Below are 16,791 nucleotides of genomic sequence, written 5' to 3'. Positions count from 1 at the left end.
TCTGACCACCCAACCCAGCTTCACCGGCCACGACCTGAGAGAAGGAGAATGTGCCTTTCTCTGTTTGAGACTCAGGAGTGTCAACTGCCCCCATCTTAAGAGACTTCGGTCTCCGTTTTGCTGCCACCCAGGGGCCATGTCATGCCAAGCCAGGGTTACTCTCCAAGTGTCCCTCTTAGGATAGAGGCAGGCGGAGGAGGAAACACATCCAGCTCCTGGGGACAGGTAAGGCATGTGAGGGGTGAAGGATCCCACAGGAGGTATGACCGTGTCTCCGCACTCTATGCCACTCGAGACAGCTCTACTGAAAAGGGAGGGAAAGGGGACCAGGAGGACCCTGTCTGTTCCTACCAGCACCAGGAATGAACGTGAGTGGTTGCCTCCAAGGGCGGTCCACTGTGCCTCGTGGGTAAGCCCATAGCTTCCTGCGCAACCCTCCGCACTTTAGGCTTGGGAACCAGGAATTTATAAAACGGCATTTCCTAAACATCCTTAAAGATAAACCAGCATGAAGGACTTGTATGGGGTATAGACAAAGAACTCTAACAACTCAACCATCAAGAGACAAATTAGCCAAAGGCCCAGACAGTCATGTCTCCAAAGAAGATATACCAAAGGCCAGCAAGCAAATGGAAAGGTGGACGACATCATTAGCCAACAGGGAAATGAGAAGCAAAACCACAGACGGACCTCGCCACACCCCATAAGGTCGGCTAGAATCAAAGAGGCAGGTGGGTGAGGGGGTGGAGAAATCAGAATCCCCACCCACGCCTGGTGAGAATGGAAAATGAATGTGACTGGTCGGGAAACAGTCCATGGGTTCCCCAAGGCTAAAGAGAGTCACCACCTGACCCGGCAATTCCACTCCTAAAGATACACCGGAGAGAAATGGAAACCTATGTCCACACAAAAACACGGCCCGTTTATTTTTATGAAAGCATTGTTCTTAACAACCAAAAAGTAGGAGCAACCCAAACACCCACCAAATAAAGTAAGGTCTGGTCACACAAAGGAATACTCTTGGGGATGGCACTCTGACACATTCACATAATGTGAATGAACCTTGGAAACATATGGGAAGCCCAAGAAGGCAGTCTCAGAGTCGCACACATCATGTGATTCCATTTAAATGAGATGTCCAGAACAGGCAGATCTGCGGAGACGGCTGAGGGCCAGAGTGGAGGGGAGGGTGGGGGAGAGGATCATGGCTAAGGGGTACAAGTGTCTCCGTGAGATGATGAACATGTTCTAAATTTACATGTGATGACGGTTGCACATCTCCATGTTTATACAAAATGCCAAGAACTACACACTTTAAATGGTGATTTATATGACATGTGTTTGATATCTCAATAAAGCTGGCTTTTTTTTTTTGGGGGGGGGGGAAGTGGTGGTGCCAGGGAGTTCAGCCACTGAAACACATCCCCAGCCCTATTTTGTATCTTATTTAGACACAGGGTCTCACTGAGTTGCTTAGTGCCTGGCTTTTGCTGAGGCTGGCTTTGAACCCACAATCCTCCTGTCTCAGCCTCCCCAGCCACTGGGATGACAGGCGTGTGCTACCGTGCCTGGCTAAAGCTGGCTTTTAAAAATAGAATAAATCAAAGTCTTCTTGGCACACCTGTTTAAGGCCAGGGCAGCAAGTTGCCAAATCCCTAGGATCCCATCAGGATGAATGGTTAAAAAGAAAAAAAAAAAAAAAACGTTCTCTGGAAGACAGGCAGTTGGGTTGTACTGCAACCCTCCAGGGCTACAGTGGGTTTCTGGTCATGGCCATCATGGAAAGGGCCCCACAGTGCACTGACACCTTGCCCCAAGGACAGTGACACGCTCTACAAGATTTGAGCCTGGCTGGTGGTCCCGGTGGGGCGTGGAGCTCTGTAAAGTCACGCATGGGCCACAGAGCCACAGGCACCTGCTCTGCAGACAGGGACAGAGGACAACAGACCAAAATGAGCACCATGTCTCTTCCATCTATTAGCTTTGTGCCCTCAGGCCTGTCTCCACCTATTAAAAAAAAAAAATTCAGTCATAACGCCGCGTGACACTTCACCACCACCGCCCTGGTCTTGATGTGCTTGGCTAACATTTAATAAAAGATTCCTATCTACTAAGCAAATGCCACACGTAGCTATTATCTCTGTTGTCTTCCCTGCAGCCCTGGAGAAATCTAGGACTATTTGTTATCATGCCCTTTTTAGGAATGAGAGGACTCAGGTTCAGAGAAGTCAAGACAACATCTCCATTGTCACAGTTATCAAGTGAAAAGTCTGCGGTGCCAACACATCACTTTAACTGCCATCCTACCCTCCATCTGCATAGGAAGAATGGCATTTCCTAATGTAGTCAAGAGCTCGAGGCAGAGTCGGACCCTCAGAAAAGAATTCTGAGAGCCAGGATGCCAAAGTCCTTTTCCCAGAGCAGTGTCCCATCCAGAGGCTGCAGAGAGGACACCTGGCGGTGAGGGGGTCACGACGGGCCTGGGGCTGGGTTAAGCAGTTCACCTGCACGTGCTAAAGGCTATCCGTGCTCCCCAGATACTGCACATGCCCCACTCTGCAGGATCCTCTGATAAGAAGGCCAAGATGGGCCGGGGTTATAGCTCAGTTGGTAGAGTGCTTGCTTTGCATGCACAAGGCCCTGGGTTCAATCCCCAGCACCACAAAAAAAAATGAAGGCAAAGCTCTGAGGGAGGGAGCACACCCCCACCAGAAGACCCTCTGCTTCCAGGAGGGAATGGGCACCGGGAATTGACAACCAGCCTGAAACTGATAAGAGAAACTCTAACCAAAAGGCTAGAGGGTGAGGCCAGAGCAGAGCTGTGGGGCATCCAGAGGACATGGGGAGGCAGATTTTCTTCCCACTCCCCACCCAGCGAGGAAGCCAAGCTCACCCTCAGAGGTCAGCCACTCCCCACCCTATGTTCCTGTCGTTATTGTTACGTAACAAGTTCCCCCTAGCAACTCAAAACAACTGTTATATTATGCACCTGGGTTCTCTGGGTAACGGGTTTGGGCCAGGCAGAGCAGGGGGTGACCCGGGTGACCAGAGGAATGACTGGCCTCTGTTCCGCCATGTCAGGGGCCTCAACTGGGAAGCCTGGAGGGGATGGCGTGAGGCTGGGGTTGTTCGTGCTTGTGCTGGGAGACTGAAAGCCTAGGGCTGGAGCAGAGCACTGACATGTGGCCTGTCCACAAGGTGTAGCTTCCTGATAGCCTGGCAGACTTGAGGGTACTGAGACTTCTTCCATAATGGCTGTCTTTGTCTATTTTCAATTGCTATAATTGAATGCCACAGACTGGGTAACTTATGAGAGAGAGAGAGAAAGAAAGGGGGCATTGATTGATCCAGCTCATGGTTCGGGGGGCTGGGAAGTCCAGGCACATGGTCTTCTACATCACAAACATGGTGGAGGGCAACACAGAGCAAGTGCCCTAGTTCAGATCTATCTTCTTCTTCCTATAAAGCCACTAATGCCAGCCCAGGAACCCGCCCCCTCATGACCTCATCTAATCCTAATTCCCCCCCCCAAAAAAAAAAGCCCTACTTCCAAATACCATCAACATACTCACTTGGAGATGAAGTTTCTAACACATGAATTTTGAGCAACACATTGAAGCCAGTTCCCCAGGTACCAGTGCTCTAGCAAAAAAGCAGACGACATCCCCTCCATACCCAGCCTAGGAGTCCTGCAGCATCATTTCCCACACGCGTGCGTGCTGCTCACGCCTTCACGAGTCCACTGAGATGCAAAGGCAGGCATGTCTTAGTTGGAGGAATGTCAAGGAATTTGGGAGCCCTCCACATCCTGACCTTCATGGAGGAGCCAAGCACAGGGACACCCATGGAAGAGACTATCTAGGGAGCGTCTTTCCTGACCTGGCTCCCTGTTTCCTGCAAAATAAAATGGCAGGAGCTGGGGATGTGGCTCAAGCGGTAGCGCGCTCGCCTGGCATGTGTGCGGCCCGGGGTTCAATGCTCAGCACCACATACAAACAAAGATGTTGTATCCGCCAAAAACTAAAGAATAAATATTGGAATTCATTCTCTCTCTCTCTCTCTCTCTCTCTCTCTCTCTCTCTCAATAAGTAAGTAAATAAATAAATAAAATGGCAAAAATGTCCCAAACAACTTGATGAGCCAAAGACAGCAGACACCAAAGAATATGTACTGTGTGGCTCCCTTATCCAGCATCCTAGGAAAGACAGAAGTGGCTCCCTGGGGGTAGGGATTTAGGGACACAAGGAAGGAAGCTTGCTGGGCTTCTGGCCTGTTCTGGACCTTAATCTCAGTGTGGTTACACTATGGTATTCACATGCAAAAAAGTTCATCAAGTTCTGCACTTCAAATGCATGCAATATACCCACTGTGCATTTCATATTTCAATAAAAATATTTAAAAGGGTCCTGCGGCCAGGGCACCTCCTTCCCCATCCCTGTCCCCAGCCATCCTTGCGTGCAGATTCCCAGGCTCCCACTCTGCCTGGTGGATGGCTGGTGGGGGCAGCTCTTCCCAGGGGATGGGGGAAGTTTCCACCCTGTCTTCTGGCCTTCTCCCCCCACTTCCTTCTCAGTTTCAGAGCTTAAAGGCACCGGAAGGGCCAGGTCCTAAGTGATTTTAGTCTGACCTTCGTTTTGTGGAGGAAGAAAGCAGGAAGCAGAGAGGTAGAAGGACTTAAACGTGAACCCAGGGAAGCAGCATGAAACCTGAGACCTCCAGACTCCCAGCCCAGGACAGCCCCACACCACTGAACTGACCAGGCCCCTCGAGCGCCTGGAGAGCCCTGCTAAAGATAGGACTTGGCTCCTTGGTCTTTCACTTCCTCTCCGTGCTGCCGAGTCCTCCATGGCCCACCGGACTGCTTCCTGTGGGCTTCATGGAGCCACGCCTGGCTAATGGGAGCTTCTGGAAGCCAGGCAGGTTTCCCACTTGGTAAGTTTCCAGGACCCGCCCAGCTGGGTGAGGACTCCATGGAGTCTAGACAGAGGGCCCTGCTCCACTTAGGGTGTGGCCCCAGTGACCAGCCCTGGGTTCCATGGGCCTGAGAGCCCTCACTCTTCCCAAAACGGCAGGAGCACTGGGCACAAAAGATGAGAGCCTCTGCATTCCTTTGCCTCCCAGGGTCAGAACCAGCAGCCAGCAGGGTGAAGTCCTGCCGTGGGAGACCCAGATCCACCTCAAGGCCTTGCCTCATCTAACTCTGCCTACACCACTGCCTGCCACCAAGGACCATGTCTCCTTTTCCCAAAGACAACTCCTGTTGTGGGCTGAATTATGTTCCCTCAAAGTTCATATGTTGAAGCCCTAACCCCGAATCCTTTAGAATGTGATCGTAGGTGGAGATAAGACCTTTTTTAAAAACAGTGATTAAGTCAATATCAGGCTGGTGTCCCTGAAAGAAGAGGAATTTACCTAAACAAAGAAACACCAAGGATCTCATACAACAGGGAAAGACCCCATGAGGACACAGCGAGAATGTAACCATCTGGAAGAGATGAGAAGAGAGAGGCCTCAGGAGAAACCAAACCTGCTGACACCTTGAGACCTTGGATTCCCAGCCTCCAGAACCATGAGAAAATTATTAAGTTCGTGGCATTTTTGTTATAGCAGCTCTGGCAACCTAATACAAATGTCTATCTTTAGTCATACATTTGTACAGCCTTTGCCCTGGCTGAGATGCCATCTTTCCTCTGACTCTCTGACACAGGAGGGTAGTGCATACTATGTGAATACGCTGAACAAAGGGATGATTCACATCCCAAGCAGGATGGCACAGGATGGCATACGATTTCCATTATGGTACTCAGAATAGTGTGCAACTTAAAGCTAATGACAGTTTGTTTCTGGAATTTTTCCATTTAATATTTTCAGACCATTGTTGACCACAGGTAACTAAAACCATGCTGAGTAAAGCCACAAATAAGGGGGAACTACTGTGCATATGCTGCCACTAGAATCTCTACGGCATTCTATTTTGATTTATCTTCGATAGCCATCTTCTTTACCAGACTTTGACCCTGGAGACAAGGCTGTACCTGACTCATCACCATAGCCCCAGCATGAAGCATACAGGTGGCTCCATGAAATGACTGTTGGATCGGCTTGAACTGGGGAGTTTGGTGGGTACCTCCGCTTCCTCTGGCAGGGTCTCCTGCCCTCAGTTCCCCTTTAGTGTGTTCACCTTGCCCTCTGCATAAAAGCCAAGAAATGTCTTAAAGTCAGAAGAATCAGCACTGCCTTAGAGATTGTATATTATGAAACAAAAGCCTTTCGGGGGCCAGGCTGGGGTTGTTAGTGGTGGCAATGTGGGACTGCAGACATAAGGGAGGCTCTTCCCACTTTCCCAGCAGCCCAAAGCTCCCTCTCACTCTGGGTGAAATCAGCCCTGAGCTCTCTGTGAATCTGTAGAAATTGCATGCGTCCACTCACGTGTGTTTTGGAGAAAGTCACAAGGCGTGGGGTACGTGTGCATCTCAGGGTGGAAACGGTCTTACACCCACATGAGTAGTCAAGCAGGGCTAGAAGCTTCCAGTACCCCAGACAGAGCACAGCCTTTGAGTTCCGACCCATCTGGGTAGAAGCTCAGCTCCTGTGCTGCCCCTTGGTCTGCGGGAGGCAGCTCCTCTCCTGATGTCCACCTTGCCCAGTGCTGAGCCTGGAGCACCGAAAGCATCCTATCTGGAGCCAGGCTGACTAGGGTTAACAAGAGAAAGGCGGCAGTTTCCCGAAAACAAAGGGCTGGGTCAATAGATCTGTAGCAGCAGCCATTGATCAGGGAGGGCAAAGGCTCCCAGGGGAGTGGCCAGGCAGTACTCTGAAACAGCCAGAAGGGAGCCGTCCAAGAGAGTGAGGCCGAGGCTTGAAAGGCCCTTTGTAGGCCTGCCTGGGGTCATATCCTCAGAGCACAGGGCCCCTCCCACCCAGGACAACCCCCCAGGATCAGAATCACATGGAACCACAGAACTGGAAAAGACCCCAGGCATCCTCCAATCCAGTTCCTTATCTAAGGTCCTCGTTATGAATTCAGCCATCTGTGAACTTGGATCGAGGCGGGAAGGCTCATTAATCTATAACTGAAATTACCATTTTTTATTCTGTTATGAACGTAGACAATACACCACAGTGCAGAATTAAGAGTACCTAACATTTCTCACCAAGAATAATGATCCGTTTTTTTTTTTTTTTTCACGGCTTATTGCAGAATTCTCAAAACATTGTTTACATTTATTTGTTACCTCAAAAGCCTAATAATCATCGAGCCTGTCGTGATTGTTCAATGCATTGATAAATAGGTATATGAATTACTATACCACAAATTCCTTTTTTTTAATATTTTGGGAACTCTATTTCAATACATGTAGTTACTTTGTTGTTCTCTGTATTTCATTTTATCAGCTGGCCAATAGGATCCATGACAAAATAAAAAGGTTAAGAATTCCTACTGCATGTGGCTTTTGTTTCTTCATTACTGTTGTTGTTAGGGGCTTTTTTGAACTAGGGATTGAACCCAGGGGCACTTAACCCCTGAGCCACATTCCCAGACCTTTTTATTTTATATTTTGACAGGGTCTCGCTAAGTTGCTTAGGGCCTCACGACATTGCCAAGGCTGGCTTTGAACTTGCTATCCTCTTGCCCCAGCCTCCCTAGTCACTGGGATTACCGGCGTGCACCACTGCACCCAGCTTCTATTGTTTTAACCTCCACTGTGGATGGGGAAACCAAGGCTGAGAGCAAGTCGTGCTGCTCCTAGATGGATGGATGGGTAGATAGACAGAGGGATGGATTGTGTGTGCATAAATGATGCATAGATTAATGGACAGACAGGCATTGAAAAATAGCATCATAATAATAATTACCTTCACTGATTGCTTACCCTAAGCCCAGCATTGTTTTAATCACTTGGATCCTCACAGTAGGCTTACAGGAAGGTAATGTTATTGTTCCCATTGAACAGGCAAGAAAACTGAGGCAGAGAAACGTCGAGGGGGTCACCCAAGGCTGATCTGCACTTGAAACCTCTCTTCTCAATGCTCTGGACCAACAAAGTCAAGCCTGGCTTAGTGCTGGGCTCTGGGATCATAGAACCGGAGCTGAATTCCAGCTCAGCCATTCCCAGGCCGCACCACTGTGGATAATTTACTCCACAACCACACACCACGGTTGTCATGCCTAACATGAAGAAAGGAGCATCACCTGAGGTCAGACGTGGACTAGTACTTAACCCACTGCATGGCAGGTAATGAGCGCTGGATAATTATGTTTTTAATGAACAAGAAAACGAAAACACAGACGACCCATGGAGGATGGCAATGTGGACCTACAAGTTAAATCCACCAGAAATAAGAAAGTAAAAGCAGTGGAGCTGGAACCCAGGTCCCCGCCACTGGCAGAATTGACGGGTTCAGTGGGGTTTTGTTCATTTGGGGATGGTGGGGTGAGGGGTAACCTCAGACTGAACATGCTACCTGTTAGGGACTTCCTTCCAAAGAGCACATTATGGTAAGAGAGGGAAAGAATGGTCTCCCTGGAGAGAAAACCAAAAGGTACTCGGTTGACCACCTGATCAGAGTTAAAGTTCAGAATAAATCACATGCATAGCATGTGCCTCTGATGTGATAGATCCGGTGAGAATGGCATTTGACCACCCCCCAGAAACCCATGGCCCCAGTCTCAAGAGAAAAATACATAACAAACTGGAATGGAAGCACATTCTACAAAATACCTGACCAAGACCTCTCAAAACTGTCAAGGTCATCAAAAACAAGGCCAATCTGAGAAATTCACAATCAAGAGAGGAACCCCAGGAGACAGGACTACTGAATGTAATACATCCTGGATGGAATCCTGCAACAGAAAGAAAAAGGGGGGGCATTGGGTAGAAAGGAAGATCTATGTGAATATAGCCTGTGCTTTAGTTAATAATGATATGTCAATGTTGTTTCATTCATTGTGATAAATGTATCTAGCACACTCACGTAAGAGAGTAACCTTGCAGAAAACCAGGGGTGGAGCATATAGGAGAACTCTACACCACCCATTTCAAAAAAAATGCTAGCTGTATTTGGTGGTGAGATCACGGCAATTTCTTTTCTTAGTTTTACTTCCCTGTATTTTCTAAGTGTTCTACAATAAACATGCTTTGCTTTTTGTCATCGGAAAAATATTCAATAAACTTCACTTTGAGAAATAATGAATGAATGAGCACAGGGCCCTTTGGAGACAGAGTGCTATATAAATAAAAGTATAATTAGAGTCATTCCCTTGCACAGCGATTAAAACCCACTTTATCACTCTGCGCCCAGGCAGCTCTGGCCACCAGGGCCTGGCACTCTCCCCAGGACAGGGTGGTGTGTTTCTGAAACCTGCCAGCATTTTTCCTGTCTGTGATGAGCACTTGCTGGCAGGGGAGGGGCTCAGGCCAGGGCCGCAGCTGCAAGGACCAAAGGGCTCTTCCAGGTGAACTTAGGATTCTGGTTGAGAGAGACTGGGAGGCAAATGGGCTCCAAGAAAGTCCCATCCTCCAACTTCCAGGCCAAGCATCAGAGCGTGCTTTGAGTCATCGGCCTGGGGGAGGGAGGTCTGCAAGTGGTCCTCAGTTTCTACCATATTAACAAAGGAAAAGGACAAGACCTGCTAGTGCTTTGCCCCGGCACTTAGATGGCCATCACGCAGATCACAGTCCCGTGAAAGCAGATTCTCTATTTTCACACCTCTCTTAAGAGGCTCAGGAGGGTCAGAAGCCGAATATAAGTTCTGATCTGCTCTCTCCTCCTCCTCCTCCTCCTCCTCCTCCTCTTCCTCCTCCGGAGCTGTCTCTAACCCTCTCAGGGATGCGCTGTGACCACTGTAGATGACTGGATCACATTTGGGAGACAGGATGCTAAAGAAAGAACATGCCAAACAGTGGGCAGCCATCATACCATGACACCCTGCCACTACCACCCCAACACCCAGGGCCCAGATATCAACCCCAGCTCCAGGATCATGGGGAGGTGGGCGAGCAGCAGGGGCTAATGCACTCCACTCCTGCTCAGTTCCAGTAAGGCATCTTCCATTGTCCTGGTACCCAGTTCATCCATAGCTAAAGCCCACTGTTAGGGCCTCAGAAGCAGAGCATCAGGGAGAGATTTCAGACATGGCTCATTGTAATGGGATTGGGACTGGATTCGCCCTCCAAGAATTATCAACAAGAACCTTGGGGAAAGCCTCAGCAACCTAGCAAGATCCTGTCTCTAAATAAAATAAGTAAAAATGTTTTTAAAAATTTAAAATAAATAAATAAAAGGTGCCAGACACGGTAGCGAAGGCCTTGAATCCCAGCAACTTGGGAGGCTGAGAAAGGAGAATCACGAGTTCAAAGCCAGTGGAATGTACCTGGCCTTTCTCAAAACTATGCACATATCCAGTGTCAGTTAGGAGCAGTCCAGATGCCGGTGGCTAGCACAATGTGCTCAGTTATCTTAATGACGTTGTTTACTCTATTGTGTTTGCAATGAGTGCCAGGGTCACCTTGGCAAGCAAATTGGCAGTTATGATCAAGATGGCTCTGGTCATGTCAAGATGGAACTTGGAATCAGGGCTGTCCTCCTGTACCTGGGGTCTAAGGTGACCATAGGAGTAACAGAAGTAAAGTCCAATCCTTGGGGAGAATGCAAGCCAGCTGTTGGACAGCAGGTCTGTCACTGTATCTTTAACCTTCTCCAGGTGTGACCCAATCTTCTCTCTCACCTGGACTCCACTGTGGTCAGCAGGTGACAGCTTATCCATGTGCCATGCCGGAGGTGGCCCTTTCTGCTGCACTTGCTGCTCCCTCAGGTTCTGCACCCTGTCCTCCACTGGCAGGAGACCTGTCACGCCACCACAGCCTGCATCAGGACCTGCTGCTCGTACCTGTGTCCCTCTTGTTCTGAACTTCTCCTGCCATCCTCGGGCAATGAGGCAGGCCTCCCTAGTTGGCCAAAGCTTTGTGATCCTTCTGCAGTATCACTGGTGATTTATTTCCACCTATGAGCAACTTCTGCATCACTTTTCCCAGCACAAGATAAACGAACACTGAGGAAAATGGCCAAAAAAAAAAAAAAAATGGGGGAACGCTCAGCTTTCTAAGAGGTAGAAAAGGGTTTGAATATTTTAGAGACACTGGAGCTGCTGCCTTCAAAGTGGTGCCCTGGAAGGCACTTCACTTCTAGCGACTCTCCTGGAGCTTGTTCAACTCTTCAGAAATTGCCTCCAGAGCCACCTTTGACTAAAATGGATCAGCCTGCTTGATTGTCCAGAGTATTCCCCAATGCAGACATCCAAGTGACGTTGGACACTCCAAGGCCACTTCAGAGAACCCCGGGCACTGAGAAGGGGCTACATGACAGAGTAATAGGACTGTCCCAGCTGTGTTATTTGTCAGACATCTGCCTTTGGCCAAAGCTCTGGGTGTGCTTTGCCCTCCTCCCTGGAAGCGGGAGAGTGGGACAGACCCCTACCCACACTGGCAATCGCACATGCCTTCCCCAGGAGTGGGGCCCCTGCCTCGCCTCCCTCCCAGCACAGAGCCCAGGCTCCACTGGTCTCACTAATGAGTCTTAAGTGTTTGGCTTGGGCTCCTGCCAGTCCTGCTCCTACGGGCGGGGGACTGGGAGAGCATGGGACAAAGCTGTGCCAGCTCAGCTCTGCAGGCCCCTGGGAAGACGAGCACAGGGGCTGCCTGGCACAAACCCACCCAGCAGAGCATCTGGGCACCCACTTAAAACCCACTGCCCTTCTTTACCCTCCGTTTCAGGGTTTTCCCAAAATGCACATTTCTGGGCATGCTTCCTGAATTGGAATCCTGGGAGGAGATCCAGGGATGTGCTTTTTTTTTTTTTTTTTTTTTGTAAGAAGGATTGCACCCAGGGGTGCTTTACCATGAGCCACACCCAGCCCTTTTTTTCTTTTAATTCTAATTTGTTATATACGACAGCAGAATGCAATTCGACTCGTATTACACAAATAGAGAACAATTTTTCATGTCTCTGGTTGTACACAAAGTAGAGTCACACCATTTGTGTTTTCATACATGTACTTAGGGGAATGATGTCTGTCTCATCCCCCAGCCCTCTTTTATACTTTATTTAGAAGCAGGGTCTCGCTGAGTTGCCTAGGGCCTCGCTAAGTTGCTGAGGCTGGCTCTTGCTTCACTGCAAGGAATGTGCCTTTTTAATGAGCAACCCGGGAAAGTGTGTCACTGGTCTAACCAGGCACAAGTGGCACACAACTGTAATCCCAGCGGCTCGAGGCTGAGGCAGGAAGATCGCACGTTCAAAGCCAGCCTCAGCAAAAGCAAGGCGCTAAGCAACTCATGAGACCCTGTCTCTAAATAAAATACAAAATAGGGCTGGGGATGTGGCTCAGTGGTCAAGTGCTCTGAGTTCAATCCCTAGTACCCACTCCTGCCCCACCAAAAAAGACCCAAAAAACATAAAAGAACCACTGGTCTAGGAAGTCAATGATAGAGATTCTGGTTTGTGAAATTGTGAATATGTGCATTTTTATCCACAGCTTTGGTTGAATTCTCTAATTAAGTGGATAATCCTCATACTCCTTTTAAAAAGAAAAAAAATAGGCTTAAAAAATAAAAGGCTAAGAAGCTCAGGCAGATGAGATGATTTCTAAGTTCAGTGACAGCTCTGACCCATTACAACTCGGGGACTCCATTCAGCCATCCAGCAGGGCCACAGGACCCTGTCCTTTTGCCAGACCTGGGGGAAAGACTATGATGGCCCTGAAAGAGGTTGGTGAGTTCAGGAAACCAGGTGAGAGAATTAGGCTGAGGGTGGCAAGAAGCCAGTGGCGAGTGGCTTGGGTAGGGACGGACAAAGCCTAGGGGACATTTTTGAATGTTTAGGCTGAAAGGACCCTTGGGAAAGCAACTCCTAGCAAGAAAAGTGAATTGTCATCAATATCAGGTCCTCTGAACTACACAGCTAAACATCTCCCAGTCTCCCCTGCAGCTGGCAAGAGCCATGAATTCTATTTTGCCCAATGGAATGTGGGTCTCTTTATGTACTAAATGTCTATGTCCCCTCAAGATTCATAGGTTAAAATCCCAACACCCCCCTCCCCCAGAGTGAAGGTGTTAGGAGGCGGAGCCTTAAGGAAGATGATGAGGTCAGGAGGGTGGGGTCCTTGTGAAGTCAGTGCCTTAGAGAAGCAGCCCAGGTGAGATGTCTTGCCCCTTCCTCCCTGAGGATGAAGGTGCGAAGGCAGCATCTATGAACTCGGTTACAGGTCCTCACCAGACACATCTTTCAAGGCCTTGATCTTTGACTTCACAGCCTCCAGAACTATGAGAAATAAATCTGCATTGTTTATAAGCTATCTAATTTATGACAACCTGTGATATTTTATGTATCTTAATATCAACCATGGGTTCCTGGTTTATCACTTCACTCCCAAGGAAATATGTATTTTATTTTATTTATATATGTGTGTGTATGTATGTCTATATGTATGTATTTGTGGTACTGAGGACTGAACCCAGAAGCACTTAACCACTGAGCTAGACCCCCAGCTTTTTTTTCTTCGTTTTGATACAGGGTCTTGCTAAGTTGCCCGGGCTGGCTTCTAACTTGTGATCCTCCTGCTCAAGGTAGATTACAGAAACTCTTTAATCTCCCTCTTCCTTTAGCTGGCCATAAAAATATAACCTGACCTGCCTTGTCTGATTGTAGGTCTTAAGATCCTCTTCATTCCAGAGGGGTCCTGCCCCATGTCCCTCAAGCAGAAAATGCTGATGGGTCTAAACAGGCCTTGCCATCCAACCTCTTAGCGATTGCACCTACGCCATCAAGTTTCCATCAAAACTCAAAATGACAGGGTTTGTCGATTCCAGGTAGTTGAACACATGGAGGTTCCAAGGGGGTAATACGCCCGGAGGGGGATAGACTCCACACCTCCCCTCCTCTATGCCTCTCACTATGCACCTCTTCATCTGCATCCTTTGTAGTAAATATCTTTTATAATAAACCAGTAAACCCCACGTGTTGCTCTGAGTTCTGTGAGCCACTCTAGCAAATAATCAAACCTAAGGATGGGGGTTGTGGGCATTCCAATTTATAGCCAGCACAGGTTAAACACGGGAAATTCTGGGTACAGAAGCACAGGTTAAACAAGATGATATTTGGCTGAAGAAATTCTAAGCCATGTGTTGAAAGTGCTCCTTGGCTTCTCTTCAAAACTGTATAGCAAAACACAGGAAGACTGAAAGAATTTAAAGATGGAATTTTCATCAAAAGAGCTGGAGAATATTATGCGAAACAAAATAAGCTAATCCCAAAAAACCAAAGGCTGAATGTTTTCTTTGATATGAGGATGCTAATTCACAATAATTTGGGGGGGAGGGGAGTAGGGAAAAATAGAGGTAGTTTGGACTAGGAACAGGGGAATGAAGGGAAGGGAGGGTGCATAGGGGCAGGAAGGATAGTAGAATGAATCGAACATTTTTACCCTATGTGCATATACTACACAACCGGTGTGATTCTACATCATGTACAACCAGAAGAATGAGGTTATACTCCATTTATGTATGATGTATCAGAGTGCATTCTGCTGTCATGTATCACTAATTAGAACAAATTTTAAAAAGATAAAAAGAACTTAAAAATTTGGAAAATCCTCAGCCTGACAGTATTGTAAAAAGTGTGCTCCATAGAGGACACCAGGGTGTGGCCAATGTGACCATTCCACATGGAGATGGGTAAGGACCAGCCAAGTGCTGTGGACTGGAGAGGGTGGCAGAATGATCCCAATGGCAATTCAGAGAACACTGGGGCTGCCCCTCCCACTAGACGCCAGAGTTCCAGAGCCCAGGGAAAAGAATGATTTCAAAGGAAGGAGCCACCCGCACCCACAGGGCCTCAGCCCTTGCTGCCCAGCACCACCACAGCATTCCTTGCCTCTTCAGGGTTCAGCTCTACTGAGTCCAGGTGTGGCGGCCCCTTCCAGGAGGCTTAGGTGGTAAACCTTGATGGCGTGAGCCAAGGAGACATGGCTACCTTCACCTAGGCTCCCAAGCATGCCCCAGTGTTTCAGTTAGCTTTTTCATTGCTATGACCAAATGACCCAAGAACAATGTAGAGGAGGAAAAGTTTACTTGGGCTCAAGGTTCCAGAGTGTCAAACATAGTAGGCACACTCCATACTTTCTGGGTCCAAGGTGAGGTAGAACATCATGGCAAAAGGGCATATGATAGAGGAAAACAGCTCAGGACACAGCAACCAGGAAGCCAGGCGAAGGTAGCCATGTCCCCGTGGCTCATGCACCCAGCACAAAATATAAACCCCCAAGGCACACCCCCCAAGTGACCTACTTCCCCAGCCACATTCTACCTGCCTATGGTCACTACCAAGTTGTTATGGTTTGGATATGGGGTATTCTCCCACAAGCTCATGTGTGAGACAATGCAAGAAAGTTCACAGATGAAATGATTGGGTCTTGAGAACCTTAGCCTAACCAGTGCATTGATTCACTGACAGGGATTAACTATGTGGTGACTCTAGGTAGATGGAGTGTGGCCAGAGAAGGTATATCTTTGAGAGCTTTCCTTTGAGGTATATATTTTGTCCCTGCTGAGCAACTCTCTCTCTGCTTCCTGGTGACCATGGCCTAAGCTGCTTTCCTCTGCCACACCCATCCACCATGTTGTTCTGCACCACCTTAGGCCCAGAGCAATGGAGTTGGCTGTCTATGGACTCAGACCTCTGAAGCTCTGTATAAACTTTTTCACCTCTAAAATTGTTCTTGTCAGGCCTTTTGGTCAGAGTAACCAGAAAGTTGACTAAAACACCAGTTAATCCATGTCAATGGGTTAATATACCGATTAGGTTACACCTCTCATATCAAGTCATTTCATCTCTGAAAATTCTTATATCATCTCACACATGAGCTATGGGGGGTACAGCTTATGGCTCAGCCATAATACCCTGAAAGTCTTGGGATCCAGGAAAGAATTGCCAGAGAAAGCTACCACCGGGGCAATGCCTAGTGAAGCCACAGGAGTGGAGCAACTTGAAACCCCAGACCAGTGAAGTGACCAGCGTACGATTCTGGGCCAAGAGCCATAGGTATATGACCCAAAGCTGCCACAGAAAACGACCATAGGAGCAGGACCACCACCCCGTGGGTCCAGGAGGACCCCTACCCCAGCAGACCTAGAAGGTAGAGCCTCAACCAGTTTACTTTCTAGCCTTAACATTTTGGACTTGCTGGGAACCTGTCACCCTTCCTTGTTGCCTGTTTCTCCCTTTGGAACGGGAATGTCCATCATGCCCCTGTTCCACCACTGGATTCCGATTTCACAGGGGACACAGCTATACAGAATCTGCCTCAGTAGGAATTGTACCTTGAGTCTCATTCCTATAGGACTTAGATGATACCAGAAAAGACCCAGGATGGGTGCAACGCCAGGGTTTGAATGTCTGTGTCCAATGTTAAAATCCTAACCTCCAAGTAGATGGCATGTGAAGACGAGGCCTTATGGGAGGTGAACTCACAAACGAGTTCAGTGGCCTCGTACAAGAGGCCCAGTAGAGCTGCTTGTCCCTTCCATGAGGATGCAGTGAAAAGGCACCACCTACAAACCAGGAAATAGGTTCTCACCAGACATGGAATCTGCCAGTACCTTAACCTTGGACTTCCCAGTCTGCAAAACTGCTAGAAATGTACTTCTGTTGTTTATAAGCCACCTAGTCTGTGGTACTTTGTCATAGCAGCAGCCTGAGCTAACTGAAACAGCCACCACTGGATTCTCTCCTCTCTCC

Source organism: Urocitellus parryii, chromosome 4, assembly GCF_045843805.1.
Source record: "Urocitellus parryii isolate mUroPar1 chromosome 4, mUroPar1.hap1, whole genome shotgun sequence".
Lineage (NCBI taxonomy): Eukaryota > Metazoa > Chordata > Mammalia > Rodentia > Sciuridae > Urocitellus > Urocitellus parryii.
This window is presented reverse-complemented; position numbering follows the sequence as displayed.